This window comes from Lacerta agilis, chromosome 1 (genome assembly GCF_009819535.1).
Source record: "Lacerta agilis isolate rLacAgi1 chromosome 1, rLacAgi1.pri, whole genome shotgun sequence".
NCBI classification, from domain to species: Eukaryota; Metazoa; Chordata; class Lepidosauria; order Squamata; family Lacertidae; genus Lacerta; species Lacerta agilis.
The window spans coordinates 122,608,464-122,626,089 of record NC_046312.1 but is presented as its reverse complement, the minus strand read 5'-3'; the positions used below and the strand labels follow the sequence as shown (position 1 = coordinate 122,626,089).

Below are 17,626 nucleotides of genomic sequence, written 5' to 3'. Positions count from 1 at the left end.
ATAAGAACTCCGCTAACCGGAGAGTCCAGTCACCATGCACTATGCGCCTCAGTGCGTCTTTGGTAGTACGGACCATGCGTTCAGCTTGGCCATTAGTGGCTGGGTGAAAAGGAGCGGAACGAATGTGGCGGATTCCATTCTTTGTTACAAATTCTTTGAATTCCGCCGAAGTAAAAGCAGTCCCATTATCACTCACCAGTGTGTCTGGCAAGCCATGTGTTGCAAATAGCTTCCTAAGCGCTTTATAGTTGCTCTCGTGGACACGGTTGAGGTAGGCACCACCTCTAGCCACTTGGACTGAGAGTCGACCACTATTAGGAAGAGTTGGCCCTGAAAAGGCCCCGCGAAGTCCACGTGCACCCGGGACCATGGGGACTGTGTGGACTCCCAGGACTGTACTGGAGCCTTGGGTGGATCCGGCCGGGAGACCTGGCAGGGCTCGCAACGTTTCACCCAACCCTCTATCTCCGCATCTATGCCTGGCCACCACACATAGCTACGGGCCAATGCCTTCATCCGGACAATTCCCGGGTGAGACACATGCAGCCCTTCTAAGACTTTTTTTCTTAACGGGGTGGGGACTATAACACGGCTACCCCATAACACGCATCCTCGGTGAGTAGACAGCTCGTCTTTGCGGGCTGTGTAACATGAAAATTCTGGACCCGGCTTCCCGGGCCACCCCCTCCCCACCCAGTCCGAGACACGGGCCAATAGTCTGTCCTTCGCGGTTGCGGCAGCAATGTCCTTCACATGCAGGGGCTGGTCAGGTAAGTCTTCCAGGCGCAGGATCTGGTGGGCAGGAGCAGGGTCAGGGCCGCTCTCCGGCAGTGGCAAGCGGCTAAGCGCGTCTGCGTGACCCATGGCTTTCCCAGGTCGGTGCTGTAGTGAGTATTGGTACCCGGCCAGGAAAATGGACCAGCGCAATACTCGTGGCGAAAGCATCTGGGGTGTCTGGCGGTCGGGCGCAAAGAGTCCCAGGAGTGGCTTGTGGTCTGTAATGATTGTGAAAGGCCGACCATAAAGGAAGTCATGAAACTTTTTGACTCCTTTAACTATTGCCAAACCCTCCTTGTCGATCTGGGAGTAGTTGCGCTCTGCCGACGTGAGAGTTTGGGAGAAGTAAGCCACTGGAACTTCCCTCCCATCTGGGAGCTGGTGGCCCAGTACTGCGCCCACTCCATAAGGGGAAGCATCGCAAGCCAACACCACCGGAAGCTTTTCGTCGAAGTGTGCCAACACTGAGTTGGACACAAGCAAGTCTTTGACCCCTCGGAAAGCCTTGGCCTGTCGAGGGCCCCAGATCCATGGTGCTTTTTGTCCAGGAGCCTGTGCAAAGGCTCAGCTACGGCTGCCTTGTGTGGCAGGAATGCATGATAAAAATTAAGAAGTCCCAAGAAGGCTTGTAACTCTGCCTTGTTCTTTGGGTCTGGGGCATCGCAAATGGCGCGCACTTTGTCCTCTGCTGGATGCAGGCCATCCGCGTCAACCCGGAACCCCAGGAAATCCACACTGCTAACTCCCAACAGGCACTTTTTCTGCTTTACTTTAAGTCCTGCTGCCTGGAAGCGTTGGAGCACTGTCCGTAATCTGGCGGTAAAGTCCTCTTTTGATGATGCGGCAATCAGCACATCATCGAAAAACGGTGTGACTCCGGGAATGCCTTTAAGGAGACGATCCATTAGGCTCTGAAATAACCCTGGGGCCACGCAAACTCCAAACTGTAGGCATTTGACCCTGAAAGCACCCCTGTGAGTCACGATTGTCTGGGCGTCTGCGGTAGCCTCATCAACGGGCAGCTGCTGATAAGCTTGCGCTAAATCTAACTTCCCGAAAATCTTGGCCTCAGCCAGGGTCGCTAACACGTGGTTCACTACTGGAACCGGGTATGCGTGGTCCTGTAAGGCCCGGTTCAGGGTGCATTTGTAATCACCACAAATACGGACTGAGCCATCTGGCTTAACCGGTGTGACAATTGGGGTTTCCCAGGTTCCCGAATCTACCGGCTCTAAGACCCCTTGTGCGACTAAGCGATCAAGCTCCTCATCGATCCTGGGTTTCAGCGCAAATGGGACTCTACGGGCCTTGACCTGGATGGGTTGCACTGTGGGGTTCAGCCGTAGGGAAATCGGGGGTCCGTTGTACAGGCCCAGGGTTCCATCAAAGACTGATGGAAACCTGGCAGATTGATTCGAATTCTGCCCCTGGGGAAATCTGATTAAGCCCTGAAATGCTTAAGCCTAATGGCCCGAACCATGCTAGGCCTAGAAGGCTAGTGAATGGGCCTTTTGTTATGATGAGGTTCAAATTCTTGGTGTACTTCTTAAACTGGACCTTGAAGGTGCCCATACCCTTTAGCTGTATTCTTTTCCTCTGGAAGTCCCGCAGAACTATGGGGGCTGGGCGGAGAGGAGGACCGCCGTCAGGACAAAGCTCTTTCAGAGTCTTAGCAGATATTATGGAGTAGGATGAGCCGGTATCCAACTCCATAGTACACGGGGATCCCTCTATCTTGAGTCGCACCCTAAGCTTATTGGGCCCCGGGGACGGAAGTTGCAGTACCCTGGCTGAAGAGGTGGACTGTAACTCCTCCTCTATGTAGGCCTCATGGACACGTTGCTTGGGTCGTGCTCCGAAGGTCTTGGAGCGGCAGACTCGACCAATGTGCCCAGTTTTCCCACAGCGGCGACATGTGGCATTCCGAAACCTGCATGTCCGCCGCTCGTGGTTTTCTCCGCAGCTGGCGCAGGTCCCTTGAGGTGGTCAGATGATCGCTGGTTTGACAATGTGCTCGTAGCTTGAGAGCTGTGGTGTCGGTCGGATCTGTCCGAAGCTCGGTGGACATCCCCATTGTGGGAATCTACTGAAGGTGACCGGTCTCGCTGTATGCGGTGAGTTCTCACTTCGGCATGTAGGCTGTAGGCCGCCTCATGGGCGTTATCCTTCTCAAAGGCTGTGGCCATATTAATTGCTTCCATCATTGTGATGTCATCTTTTGCCAGCAGCTTGCGGCGGAGACGGCTGTCTCGCACGCCAGTGATTAATCTTTCGAGAAGTCGTTCCTCGATGTCCGTGAATTGGCAATACATCGCAATTGCCGGAGCGCGGTGATGTATTCACTCGCTGACTCTTGCGCTTGTTGCACTCTGTGCGCCAAGTCGTAGCGGCAGTGGTTCTTAGTTGGCTGAGGCGCGAGGTGTCTTGTCATAGCCTGTGTCAGCTCATCGAAAGTGCAGGCCTCTATGTCCCTGGGTGCCATCAGACCTTCCAGTAGAGTGATGGCGGAACTTCCCAGCACAGTGAGAAGTACATCTACTTTATCAATTTCCCTAGTAAACCCTTGAAGCCGAACATAGCTTTATTCGGCGGAGCCATTGTGGCCATTGCTCGGGGTGGCTCAAGTCGAAGTCTGGTGGTGGCCTAGTCTGCCCAGTGGCCATTTTCGTACCTTGAGCTGTCGCTTGTGTTGTGCTGGTTGATTGCGAAGGCGCTGCTGGCCCTTCCTCACTACCGGAGTTCTCCGCAGAGTCCAGCGTGACTTGATGTCGCACTCACTATGAGTGGCAGGGCGGTGCTGCAGTGCCAACTCAGGCCTCAAATCCAGGCCTCCAACTCAAGCTCACTGTGAGTGGCAGGCCTCAAAACCGGGAGGGCCAGCATCCCACCTTCGTCGCCAGTATTAAATATTCAGGAACAGTCAGAAGCCCAATATAACTTCGTTTATTCAACAGCTCACTTCCATATTAAAACAAGAACACACTCTGAAAGCCCAACAAGAAGAACTACCAGTTGGCAGTTGACAGTTGACAGAGCTTGCCATTAGAACTTTCATCCACCTACGCTCTGCGATTGGTTAGAATCATAACGTGTTAAACCCAATACATAACAGGAACTAACAGCTTTTGCCAAATTAATAGGAACGCAGCATAGGTTGTTATGGATAAATGCTGTTTAGATGCGGCTCTGCTTATGTTTCTGTGACCTCTGCTGACGTTGGAGGTCTTGTGCCGTTCCTTTGTTGCTGCCTGTTTAGTGGTACGTAGCTGCTTGGTAACCAGATTTGAAAAGAGAGAGAGAACCCGAACCCCTTGAATGGATCAAGTGAATTCATATCGATTGATCTTGGGGAACAACAGACTCTGATTGGTTGTCAGTTTGAAGTTGATGGTCAGTGGGGAGAAATAAGGAGTTAGGAAAGACAGTTAAAAGGGGGCGGCTGAAGACCCCTGGTGTGGACTGTTGACATCCATCTGTCTTGGGAGACAATGCAGAAGTGGACCTTTCGGAGTGAAGTCAAACCATTGGGGAGTTACAGCTCCTGCTGTGGCTGTAGAGACAGATACAAGAGAGACATGTTTTGTTGCAGCTGGGGCAGATGAAGCCATCCGGTTGTGCTGCTGTGGACGCACCATGGCATTTCTCTCCGTGCTCCTCCCAGTGGTCATTCCTCCTCTGGTTACTGCTGTGGATACATGACCTGACTGTTAAGCCGTGGGTGAACACAGCAGACGACACAGTGATTTCCAAACAGTCTTGTTTATTCTCAGGCTGGAACAGGACTGAGCTGAAGGGCTCAGCAACCTGCTTATATAGAACTCAGCTACAAAGCAACAGTAACAACTTTATGCAGTCACCCAATCCCTGAGCGTCAGTTTAGAATCCTTCATTTGCATATGCGGACCTGAGTGAAAACAGCAGCAGAATGAACTATATACACACACCCCTAGTGGCCTAGGGTGAGAACTTCAATACATAACACTGACAGTCTGTCTCCAGGCACTGCAGTCATCTGCAAGGGATTCCCACATGGCAGGGGTTGGTGCTGTCAGCCTTTATGTCGCCTTCAGAGGTGTAGGAAGGGCCAAAAGGAGAGGGAGATGCTCACAGCACACAAGTGGAAGAAGTAAGCATGTTGCTCTGTAGCACCTTTATATTATAGGAGCTCCCCTCTCTGAAGAGCTTCACCCGCAGCACACCCTCACCATTCACCAGAGGGGCCACACACGGGAGAAGCCCTATCCCTGTACCCCAGTGCGGAAAGTGCTTCAGTCGGTCCTCAAACCTCACTATCCACCAGAGGACTCATGCAGGGGCGATGGGGAAGAAGTCACTGACTTGAGTTAAGGGACGGGGCGGGACGAATGCTGACCTTTGGCTTGATCCAGTAGAGCTCGGGGGGATTTTGAGAAAATAAATAAAATGGGTCAATTTTTTTTTAAAGGTGCTCAATAGATCTCCTGGACCATAAAGAAGGCTGATCGTCGAAGAATTGATGCTTTTGAATTATGGTGCTGGAGGAGACTCTTGAGAGTCCCATGGACTGCAAGAAGATCAAACCTATCTATTCTCAAAGAAATCAGCCCTGAGTGCTCACTAGAAGGACAGATCCTGAAGTTGAGGCTCCAGTACTTTGGCCACCTCATGAGAAGAGAAGACTCCCTAGAAAAGACCCTGATGTTGGGAAAGATGGAGGGCACAAGGAGAAGGGGACGACAGAGGATGAGATGGTTGGACAGTGTTCTCGAAGCTACTAACATGAGTTTGGCCAAACTGCGAGAGGCAGTGAAGGATAGGCGTGCCTGGCGTGCTCTGGTCCATGGGGTCACGAAGAGTCGGACATGACTGAACGACTGAACAACACAACAGATCTCCTGCTCTGTGTGAAAAGTGAGTGTGACCTCTTTTATCTTGCATTCAAGAGACACTAGAATCAGCACTGGGTGTTGGTTGCAGAATGTGTTGTAAACAAACACATTGGGGCACATCAATGCCATGGAAGTGGCACTTTCACCCTGCCTTACAAACACGACAGCCTATAAGGAGGAGGATATAAATTGTCACTGTTCACATGGTGCATCATTGTATGCAGCCTTTGGCAGTGTAACATGGGGGAGGGGGACAGGATCAAGTCTGAAGAAACATGCAGTCTAAATTGCCATGGTTCAAGAACTAACATGGCGGTTGGGGTAGAGGACTAAGAGAGGTTAGATGTTTCTTTTTTTTAGGCAGTGCTTTTTTTCTGGGGGGACACAAGGGTATGCATACCCCTAAACATTTGTGCATCTAAGTTTGGTCTCATTGAGGGGCAGTATTTCAATATGAGTAGAAAAACGAGAGTACCGCTAAACTTTTTTGTTTTGTTTTTAAAGCACTGTTTTTAGGTGTTTGGGGGAATTCTTCAACACATTCAGTGGTCGTCTTTCCTAAACAGAGCTTTGTTTTACAGCCCTAAATCTGAGAACCGGTGAAGCTGGCATGCTTCTGGTCTATTCCTTCCCTCCCTGAGCATGGAGAGGAGCTAATGGAGATGGATGTGAGCTACTTAGGTTCAGCTTGCTCCGGCGATGACGAGCATCGGATAATGTGATTCTGCAAAGCAGCCCCTTTTTAAAAGGACAGGAGTAAATGATGGCTTGCCTCCTTGTTCTGCACACATAGCAGGAAGTGCCCCAGACATTTCAGTGTGCTGATGGACATTAGAGGAGCTAAACCCCTACAAATCCTGTCAAACAGGAAGGGGCTTCTGCTGACACAGCAAACCTGAACGTCTAATACTTAATCTATGTGCACTTTATGAGACAAGGTGTTAGTAAGCATTTGGAATCACGGGTCTCTACATGATCTTAACCAGTAGCCAAGACAACAAGTAGCAAGCAGTATAAAAATAGCCAACTTAACAAATCTTAGCACGGTCCATTAAGGTTATGACACATTGTATATGAATTTGAATCAACAAACATCCAAATACGCTGTAACTGGAACTGATGCAAGATCAATACAGATCTAAAGACTGGAGGGTGCCTGAGCTCAGGATGTTTTAAATTAAGATGGTTCTAAGATTGTGTGTGTGTGTGTGTGTGTGTGTGTGTATGCGCTCAAGAGACACAAGTGTAGCATAAGCATAGCCCTTTTACCTTCGTGACAGCAAAGTGTTCAAGAACAGACTTGAGCATGGAAAAACAATTACAGAGTGTGGCCGCACACAAAGAAAGCTGGAAAGTGAATTGCTGAAATAGACAGGGTGTTGTGAATGAAAGCCTTAAAAAAATAAATCGTAGTAAGCGATCATAAATTCCTCCACAAATACTTTCTCAAACCACAAGAGACAATGCAACAGTGTGGGAGGAAGCCATAACCGCTGCAGATCCTATTTAAGTTTCTCTAGCAGGAATGAATGGAGGGAACAGAAGGAGAAAAAAAACTGCTTAGAACAGATCCCAGAGTCCTGCAAGTGAAGTGATTGTTTTAGCAGTGAAGGAAGAGGCTCGATAAACAGAAAAACACAACGCCTAAATTCATTATCCAAAGCAGTGACTCTTGGGGTGTGTGGTCTGTTCGGAAATCTGTACTTGTGTGTGGCTGCAGTAGCATAGGAGGGAAGAATGAGATCTGATATAATATCAAATTTTGTAAGGTAGTTTTTGCCTTTGAACATATATGCATTTTAGGCTTTTTGAATTATGGAATTATTTAACTATAACCCACAGTTTGCATAGACCTGGATTCTTAAAGTGCAATGAGTTTCTAGGTATTAGATAGGGTGAGCCACCAAGGGTGGACCTCAGCTGCATTTTACGAGGCCCTCTGCAAGTGATGGTAAATTCAGACCTTTGTCTCTGATGTCCCCCTCGTATGTATTTTTTAGATTACAGTGGTGCCTTGGTTCTCACACTTAATCTGTTCCGGAAGTCCATTCCAAAACCAAAGCATTCCAAAACCAAGGCACACTTTCCCATGGAAAGTAATGCAAAAATGGATTAATTCATTCCAGACTTTTAAAAACAACCCCTAAAACAGCAATTTAACATGAATTTTACTATCTAACGAGACCATTGATCCATAAAACGAAAGCAATAAACCATGTACTGCAGTCACACAATCAATCAATCAATCAGTAGCTGAACTGGGTTCCACACAGTCACAAAAAGGAGCCGCAAAAACAAAACGCAAAATAGCAAAAACAGTCAGAGCTCAACGTAATACTCAAAACGGAAGCGTAACACTCAAAAAGTTTGCAGACCAGAACACTTACTTTGGGTTTGCAGTGTTTGGATTCCAAGTTGTTTGAGTACCAAGGCATTCGAGAACCAAGGTACCACTGTATAAGCAATTTGGGGCAAGGACTTGCCATCGCACACTTTGTCCGAGGGTTGTGGATTGTTCGTTATTTATTTATTCTATGATATTATTTATCTATGTACATAGATGAAGTGTCATCACTATGTACATAGATAAATAATATCATAGAATATGTATGTAAATTAATACCAATGTATTGCTAGAGGAGAGCGCAAGGTGTGGCTGGTATCCTGTCATACATTTAGGCTGAATAACGTGAAAGCAAACTGACAGGATACCAGTCCAGGTGAGCCAGAGACATCCCTCTGCAGAGACCCGCTGGGATTCGAATCTGAAAACCGCAGGTAAGTAAATAAAGGCTTAAGCCACTTTTGCTATAACACAGTATGGTGTACTGCCAGTGTGGTGTAGTAGAGCCAGTGTGTGTAGTGGTTAAGAGGTAGACTCATTATCTGGGGAACCAGGTTCGCGTCTCCACTCCTCCACATGCAGCTGCTGGGTGACCTTGGGCTAGTCACACTTCTCTGAAGTCTCTCAGCCCCACTCACCTCACAGAGTGTTTGTTGTGGGGGAGGAAGGGAAAGGAGAATGTTAGCCGCTTTGAGACTCCTTCGGGTAGTGAAAAGCGGGATATCAAATCCAAACTCTTCTTCTTCTTCTTCTTATTCCTCTCGCTGCGCGTTTGGCAACGGATAGTCTAATAGAGAAATAGTGCAAAAAGGGATCCAATGGGCACACAAAAAGCCCAAATCTGAATCCATAAAAGTCTGAACTCGGTGCATTTACAGGTTGCATTTAGCCACACAGGCTTTCCTTTATGAGTCAAAACCTAAAAGGCACCATTTGCTAGTTTAAAGGGTGCTTGCAGGGCGCAATGTAACGCAGCGGAAAATTCCATTAAAAACCCAACACCCTCTCCCCGTGCCGACTGCCAGCCTTTGTCAGCTCCTCCAGGCAAATGTTACGCCCCTGTTTAAATGTCAGCTCTCTTAGCTGGGTGACCCTAGAGCAACAGTACTGAATGGCAGTAAGCTTCTTGAGAGAGACAACTATCTAGAAGGACAAATTCATCGCAACAGCAATTTTAACCCAGAACAGCCTTATCTAACTGTAAATAGGCTTGCCAACTCTTGGCCCAAAAGGGTCTCATGGCATTTTTGAACCACATTGCTGGGGAAACTGCATTAGGCGATTCTCCCACTGACATTAGGTTGTTAGGATGACAACGACAACAACAGCAGCAGCAGCAACAACAACAATATTTGTACCCCACCCACCTGACTGGGTTGCCCCAGCCAGTCTGGGCAGCTTCCAACATGCATAAAAACATAATAAAACATTACACATTAAAAATGGGTGTACACTTCATATGACGCATGATCAAAACTGACAATAGCATCCAGCCATGACACCATTCAGCACTGGCCACTTTGGAAAACACTGCTCTAGCTTATCCATATTCTTTCTCAGTTCGGCGAGGCTTGGGAGGGTTTCAAGAGGTATCTGTGGCTTTCCACCATGTTCATGTCTAAAGCTTTATCAGTCATCTTTTGGAAATTGGAGAAGTCAGACAGCAGCACCCTCACAGGTCCTGTGAACAATGCATATACAAATGTACTGCAGCCAAAAGCTTTTTCCAGTGCCTCTATCCAGGGGCGTACAAAGGGGGGGTGCAGGGGTGCAGTCCACCCCAGTGCCACCCTGACGGTGGTGACAAAGTGGTGGGCGGCACTCGTCACTGCGGGCCCTGCAGTGTGCATGAGCCATACGTCTTGGTGCCTGCAGGCTCTGCACTGTCCGCCCACTGCCTCCCCCCCCCAGCTGTAGGGCAGCTGAGGCCCCGCTGCGCACCCCATCCCTATGAATGCTGTGCCGCGCCCCATATGGGTGCCATGTGCCCCATCCCTATTGGTGCCGCGTGCCCTGTCCCTATGGGTGCCCCGTGGCATGCAGTGCCTATAAGGATGGGGTGTGCCGCTGTGGCACCCATAGGAATGGCACAGGATGGCACAGAGTGTGCGGTGCCCATAGGGATGGGGACCCCACAGCACGGGGCATGCCGCTGCGCCCATAGGGACAGCACAACATGCTGAGCACCCCATTACGTCCCTATGGGTTAATCCCACCCCTGGGCATGCCGCCCCAGGTGCCCAAGAGGCTTCCTCTGCCGCTGCCTCTATCATGTTTGGTATCGGATTAATAGCCTGGTATATTTTGTAAGAGCGAGATTTTACATTCTTGGGCTCCATGATCACTGCAGATGGTGACAGTCACGAAATTAAGACGCCTGCTTCTTGGGAGGAAAGCAATGACAAACCTAGACAGCATCTTAAAAAGCAGAGACATCACCTTGCCGACAAAGGTCCATATAGTTAAAGCTATGGTTTCCCCAGTAGTAATGTATGGAAGTGAGAGCTGGACCATAAAGAAGACTGATTGCCAAAGAATTGATGCTTTTGAATTATGGTGCTGGAGGGGGACTCTTGAGAGTCCATGGGCTGCAAAAAGATCAAACTTATCCATCCTTAAAGAAATCAGCCCTGAGTGCTCACTGGAAGGACAGATCCTGAAGTTGAGGCTCCAGTACTTTGGCCACCTCATGAGAAGAGAAGACCCTAGAAAAGACCCTGATGTTGGGAAAGATGGAGGGCACCAGGAGAAGGGGACGACAGAGGATGAGATGGTTGGACAGTGTTCTCGAAGCGACTGGCATGAGTTTGGCCAAACTCCGGGAGGCAGTGAAGGATAGGGTGCCTGGCGTGCTGTGGTCCATGGGGTCATGAAGAGTCGGACACGACTGAACGACTGAACAACAACAATTTTGTAACAGTCCTAGAGTGTGACTTTCTTGGGGAATTTTTTCGCCATCCGATTGAAGTCCGGAAAGCGACGGAGCACATCATGAAGAGACTGCCTCAGCTCTGCGTCTTCCACAAACGCCTCCACCAAGTTTAGCCTTTCGTCTGTTTTATTCTTGTCCACTAGGACTGTTTGATCCACTGGTTCACCAGCCTCTGTCCTTGAGCTGTTCTGCACTTATTTAACATGCTGGCCAAAGACTGGGTACCTCAGACATTGTCTGAAGATCCCTGGAAAAGGTTAAGTGCCCTGACAGCAGAATGATCCAGTGTGACATACTAATTGAGGTCCAAGGTGGAGACTTCAAATTGCCCAAAATTAGACTCATCTAAATAATTCTAAATACTTAATCACCGCAGCCAAGGAAGAGATGGAGAGCTGTTGGTGCATTTTGAGTAATGCCACACTAAACACACAGTCTTTCCCTTTTGATCTCGGCAAGCAGTTGAGATTTTGAACAATGTCCTTTGTTAAACACAGTCTTTTTCATCTCTGCAATCAGAATCTATTCTCTTTTAACAACTTCTTTCAGCTTTTCTTCTCTCCAGCAGCCTTGCCAATAGGTAGAATACATTCCTTAGGCCCCATCTGAATTAGCAGAGCTTCAAAGCTGGAAAACTGGTCATTATCTGGGAACTCAAACACTTCACTAACACTAACATATCCACAAATACAAATCCAACAAGTTTTTGCCCATCAGCTTAGAGCAGTGTTTTTCAACCAAGATGTGCCGCAAGATGTTGCCTGGTGTGCCGTGGGAAAAATTGAAAAAATACTTTATATAGTCAATATAGGCACAGAGTTAAATTTTTTAACATTTTCTAATGGTGGTGTGCCTCGTGATTTTTTTTCATGAAACAAGTGTGCCTTTGCCCAAAAAGGTTGAAAACACTGGCTTAGAGTACCCGAATGCCCACACACCAACAGAAGATGACATATCATGTTTACAAAACAGAGTATCTTCAAAATGGGCAGTGTTCCCTGTAGAGCCCTTATATGCCAAATAACCACTCTCCCTCCTTGTCAGATTTACTCCCTGCCATATTCTTATATACGTCAGACTTACAGTGGCGAACCAAAAGCAGATTCCTTAAAAAATGATTCAAAGTTCCCCTGGCTAAGTGCAACACTTTCGAGTTTCTGGTTTCCTTGGCTCAACATTTGAATGGCCGCCCACATGTTCGAGACATCAGCTATGAAGCGGTTTTTTGATTGTTGGAAAGGCTTCAAACCAATTTCTGCACACTAACGGAGCCCGGCACACTTCCTCTGTGCAAGTACCTGCCTGAAGCGTTTTTCCTTGCTGCCGTCTCCTGTGCTATTCAGCAGAGTTATCTTCTCTTATCTTCTCTCACGCAACGGGGTGTGTGCATGCCAGCATATTACAGACAACAAAGTCCGGCTTCTTTCTAATCTAGAAGCTTTATTTTACAAGGCATAAATCTACATTCCTGGAGAGACGCAAGCCATGTTGGTGGCTCCCTTCTCTCCGTTCTCCGGACAACAGAAAAGAAAGTATCACATTACACAGTACAACAATACACAGAGCATCCGGTGACGCTCTTCCTCCTGTGGGTGGGACAACCGGTTGAGCTTGTTAACTCTAAAAGCTCCAAACCTCTACACCCCCTCTTGTCCCGCACACAGGGGCGTTGTAAGCTTGCAGCTTACCTCACACAAACCCTCACAGAACTCCCCATGACGTTGGAAGCTCCGGGGCTTCGTGAACCCAACTCTCTGGTTCACCTGACCAGAACAGTACTTCAGCTTCTCCAAGCCGGTCTGAACGCACACGTCTCGAAAGAGAACGTCTAGGTGTTTGGGTCTGGCCTTGACTTGTCCAGACTCTGCCACCAACAAACAGAGTTGGTTGTCCTCCCAAACCATCATGGGCAGGCAACTCTGAACGCAGATCTTGGACCAAACACCTATAGAACTCCAGTTCCCTGCAAAGCACTGACAACGCATTGTACCTGGCTTCTGCACGAGAACGAGCAATGAGGCTCTGGCACCGGGACTTCAGCCCGCCTAGAGCTCCCACACTGTACAACCATTTCAGACACAGATTTCCTGTCCTCGGAATTTGCCCAACCGCCGTCGCACCAGCGCGTGAGCTGGGGCTCACCGGTAGCTGACAACTCCAGGCAAAACTCCTTAGTCTCCTGCAAACTCTGGAGCACTCTCACCATGCCATTCCAGGCATGCACGCTGGGATTTGCAGCCACCTTGCTGAACAGATCTACAGCAAATGCTATGTCAGGTTTGCTCAACCATGAAGGAAACAACAGCCTCCCACGAGCTGACCTAAACACCTCGGGGCTCTCGAACTCAGAGCGTTCCCCGGTCTGACTGTCCTCACCTAGACACGTCTCCATGGGTGTTCTGACACTAGCACATTCAGACACTCTGCACTTCTTCAACAACTGCACTACCTTGCCAGTCTGACTGAGCAAGACACTACCGTCTTCGACTCTGTCTACCTGCACACCTAGGTAAACACCAACAGGGCTTAGGTTCCTGAGCTGGAAAGACTGACCAAGCTCCTCTGCGAACCATTGCACCTGTCCCCTGGACTCCGCCAGGTAAAGCATGTCCGCACTGGACTGCAGAACTAGCTCCTGCTCTGGACTTACTCCTGCCAGAAACAGGCAGCTATCAGCACAACTCGGCTGACACCTAGCTTTCTCAAAGCTTCTTGCACGCCTGAGGACCAATCTCTGGCTGACTCCTTCAAGCCAGTGATTGCCTCGTGCAAACTCCACACCTGATTTGGCCCGTTGTCCTCGAACCCTGGCGGAGGTACCTCGTACCTCTCCTATCCAGGTCGGAATCCAAACAGGCATCCAAACCAAAGTGGCTTACCTCAAAGCTGCTTTGAGTCGCAACCGCTAAAAGCATGCGCGTGGTTTCGCTTCTGAGAGAGGGCGCGTCCAGTACCTCGTAACAATGGACCGCCTCCTCCTGAGTGAAACCTCTGGCTACTGACCTAGCCTTGCACTGCAACTCGCCAGTTGCTGCCGTCTTGAGTCTGCACGCCCAACGACCTTCTGACAGCGTCGTGGTTGTGCACACACCCAAAGACCTCATTGAGCTTACCTGCTCTACCATGGCATCCTGCCATTTCTGGGCCTCACCTTGAGATACCCATTGAACCTTCACAAGGCTCTCCGGTTCACACTGAACCAAACAAGCACTCACGCTAGTGGCCGTGAACCTCTCGGGCAGAATCCCTTCAGTGGATCGTGTAGACTGCTGTGATACCACTTCAGGTTCTCCCTCTGCTCCAGTTGCACTGGATTCTACCTGCACGTCCTTGACATCAGGCATCTCACCTACAGACTTGCTGCGCCCGTGCATCCTAACTGAACCACCTAAGGATGACGTCGGCGCGCCTTTGGGCTCCTGCTTCACTGCCAAAGAAACCCTGCTCTTGCTCCGGGACGAGACCTGCGCCAGGCTCCTGGAGAAGAGTTGCCACACAAAGAGTCACCAAGCGTGGCCTGCCTCCTAGTCCGTGACATAGGAGTTGCGGGTGCACTCCCAGGCTGCTGCCTTGGAGTCACCACTAGCTGCGCTGCACCCTGTTGATGGCCGGGAACTCGGCCCGAGCCACCAGCAGGTGCCAAAGCCACAGCAATACCCCCTCTTGGGGCTGATCCACCTGGACCATCACCACCAGCAGGTGGCGCATCCTGTCCAGCACTGACAGGACCATCCAGAACACTTGTGGAAGCTCTGCATCCAAGAGCATGTCTTCAGTGGCAGCATGCAGCATCCTTTGCTGGCTCTCTGCAAGACCACATACCTGTGAAGAAAGCAGGTTAGTCACACTGTGCTTACTCCCCCTCTCACTGAGGACCTGGGAACAGCCTACTCCAGTAGAAACCTGCTGTTCCACTGCAACCAGTGGTGCTGCCTCAGTTGCCTCCTTGAGCAACGCAGACCACATGTGGTGAGAGAAAGCATCAGCCAACACTCAGAACAACACGCTCCCCCCAGGTTAGCTTCTGGCATCCCTTCAGAAACAGCCACATGAACCAGGGAAAAGGGACGCGTGGTTTCCCTGTCAGACGCGGGGTAGCAGGATGTCGACTCCTGGACCTTGCAAACCCTGCAATCAAGAAAGCTGTTACATGCCCTTAACTTGCACCCTTCAGAGAACTCAGGCTGCTTCAACACACTGTCCCAGTGGCAAGTTGCCAGCCTTTGGTACCACTGACACAAACATAAGTGGTGCACGGGCACACTGGTGCACCGAGCAAACATTGCATCAGTGCCACCTTCCGCTGTTCTTGCTTGAGGCCCCTCGACAGCAAACAGCCCGTCCTGGCTGCCTTTCACGCGTAGAAGCATCTTCTGGCCCCTGCAATCAGAACAGGTGATAATCACAAAGCAAACAGCAAAAACATTGGACAGAAGGTTTGACATAAACAACCAATACAGAGTTATGTCAACAGCCACAGAAAACGCCAGTTCTGTCCCTTGGATCTGTCCCTTGACTGTTAGCAAAAAGTCAAGCCTTTTCTTGCCTCCAACAGTCACAAACTGCCTCTCGACTGCAGCAGCCAGTACGTTGAACTGCTCTGTAGAAGGAGACTCGCAGTTCCTCACAAGTCCACCAGGAGGAACGATGACGACCGACGGCAACCATCACACGCAGCCCACCAGGGTTGGCCTCTCTCAGCGTTGCCTCGGTGACTGCATCACAACAGTAGGGCTTATCTCGGCTCCGTCCTTCTCACTCAGTTGGGCACGTGACCTGATGGCTGTGAGAAACGGCCTTGCCCTTATCTTCAGCCATGCACGTCAACAAAAGACCAGGTGCAGGCGACGTGACAAAATACAGCTCCACAGTCAAAACTTTTTACACTGGCTTCAGACTTGGAAACAGCCCCCCCTCTTCTGGGAGCAAAGCCCACGGCGATCTGGCCCCCCTCCTGCTTTCCATGGCACTGTTGCTGCACAACAGCCATAAGCCGAGCTGGGGGCGAGCTTTCCAAAGCCACTTCAGCCAGTCCCTCAGCCCCGTGAAACTGGGCTAGGGTCTTCTTCCAGGCTTCACAAGCACTGGCCAGACCTTCCTCCTCACAGGCGTTGGCCAGAACATCAACGCTCTCAGGGAACAGCCCTCTGCATTGAAGCTGTGAGGCTGGAGGTGCTTGCAAACAAAAGCTTCCCTCCTCCTTGCTGGGAATGCTATGGCTCCCTCCATCTTGCCCAGGGGTAGCGTACTTACGAATCTGTAGCTTCTCACCCGGCTCCACAGATGGGGGTTTCACCAGAGAGGTACAACTGCTGTTGCAGCCCTCGATCTGGGCTTCCCTGCTGCCTTCCAACCTCTGGCAGCAGGTTTTAGGCTCCTGAGCCATTCAGCAGACTGCTGAATGCTCCTGCTGGCAAAGCAAACTTCCCTGGATGCTCCATCACAGTCCAAGCCAGGGAGGCACTTCTCAGCTTGGCACCACGTTCTGGATCCTTGGAACTGCTCCAGAATCAGTCCAGAATCGGGAAAAGCTTGGATCCATAACCTGAAGCGTTTTTGATTGTTGGAAAGGCTTCAAACCAATTTCTGCACACTAACGGAGCCCGGCACACTTCCTCTGTGCAAGTACCTGCCTGAAGCGTTTTTCCTTGCTGCCGTCTCCTGTGCTATTCAGCAGAGTTATCTTCTCTTATCTTCTCTCACGCAACGGGGTGTGTGCATGCCAGCATATTACAGACAACAAAGTCCGGCTTCTTTCTAATCTAGAAGCTTTATTTTACAAGGCATAAATCTACATTCCTGGAGAGACGCAAGCCATGTTGGTGGCTTCTCCCTTCTCTCCGTTCTCCGGACAACAGAAAAAGAAAGTATCACATTACACAGTACAACAATACACAGAGCATCCGGTGACGCTCTTCCTCCTGGGGTGGGACAACCGGTTGAGCTTGTTAACTAAAAGCTCCAAACCTCTACAAGCTACCAGCACCGCACCTTTGTCATGCACTGTGCAGCAGTCACCGAGCTCAAAGGAGCACACGGTGGTGTCTGGCTTGGTGGACAGTGCAAGTTTGGCGCGCATGAAGCCACTCTTGGAGCCCGCCCTGTCAAGCCGTGAAGTTGTCAAGGAGGAGGTATCCTCTGAGACCGCCATGCTGCTGGGATCTCTCGCCAATGGCAGCAACCGCTCTGCCACTGCTCGCGCCTAGGAGGCTCCGCCCCAGCACTTGCCAGATGTCATGGCAATGGATGGATGGATGGATGGATGGATGGATGGATGCACACACGGCAGGTGAGATTGAGGGACCGCTCTGGTACCAGCTTCTCTGTTCAGTGAAGTCATTAAAAGAAGATACACCATTCAAAGCAACGAAACAGAAAACCTACTTCTTGTAAGAGTTCATACTGCAATCCGTTTTGCCTCTGCTGTTTTCTGTTACATATGCCTATTGGGACCAGTTGCAAAATCATATTTTTTCTCCATAGCGGTGGTTTATAATTAGGGTTGTGCCGTGCTTTTTAATAATAATGATAATAATAATGATAATAATAATAATAATAATAATAATAATAATGGTTCTGGTACTTACCCTGAAATTGTTACAGTGGGTGCCACATTTTTAACATTTGGGGAGGGGGCGGGAGTGCCGGTACTGAGTACCCTTGAGTAACCCCAGGGGGGAAAGCACCGGGTCTGTGTATGTTTTA

The 17,626-nt window shown here is 49.7% G+C and overlaps 1 pseudogene; it reads right to left on the bottom strand.

The window, feature by feature from the left end:
* Nucleotides 1-9,459: 9,459 nt before the first annotated feature.
* On the bottom strand, nt 9,460-17,072 carry LOC117047979 (annotated as a pseudogene).
* Nucleotides 17,073-17,626: the final 554 nt, after the last annotated feature.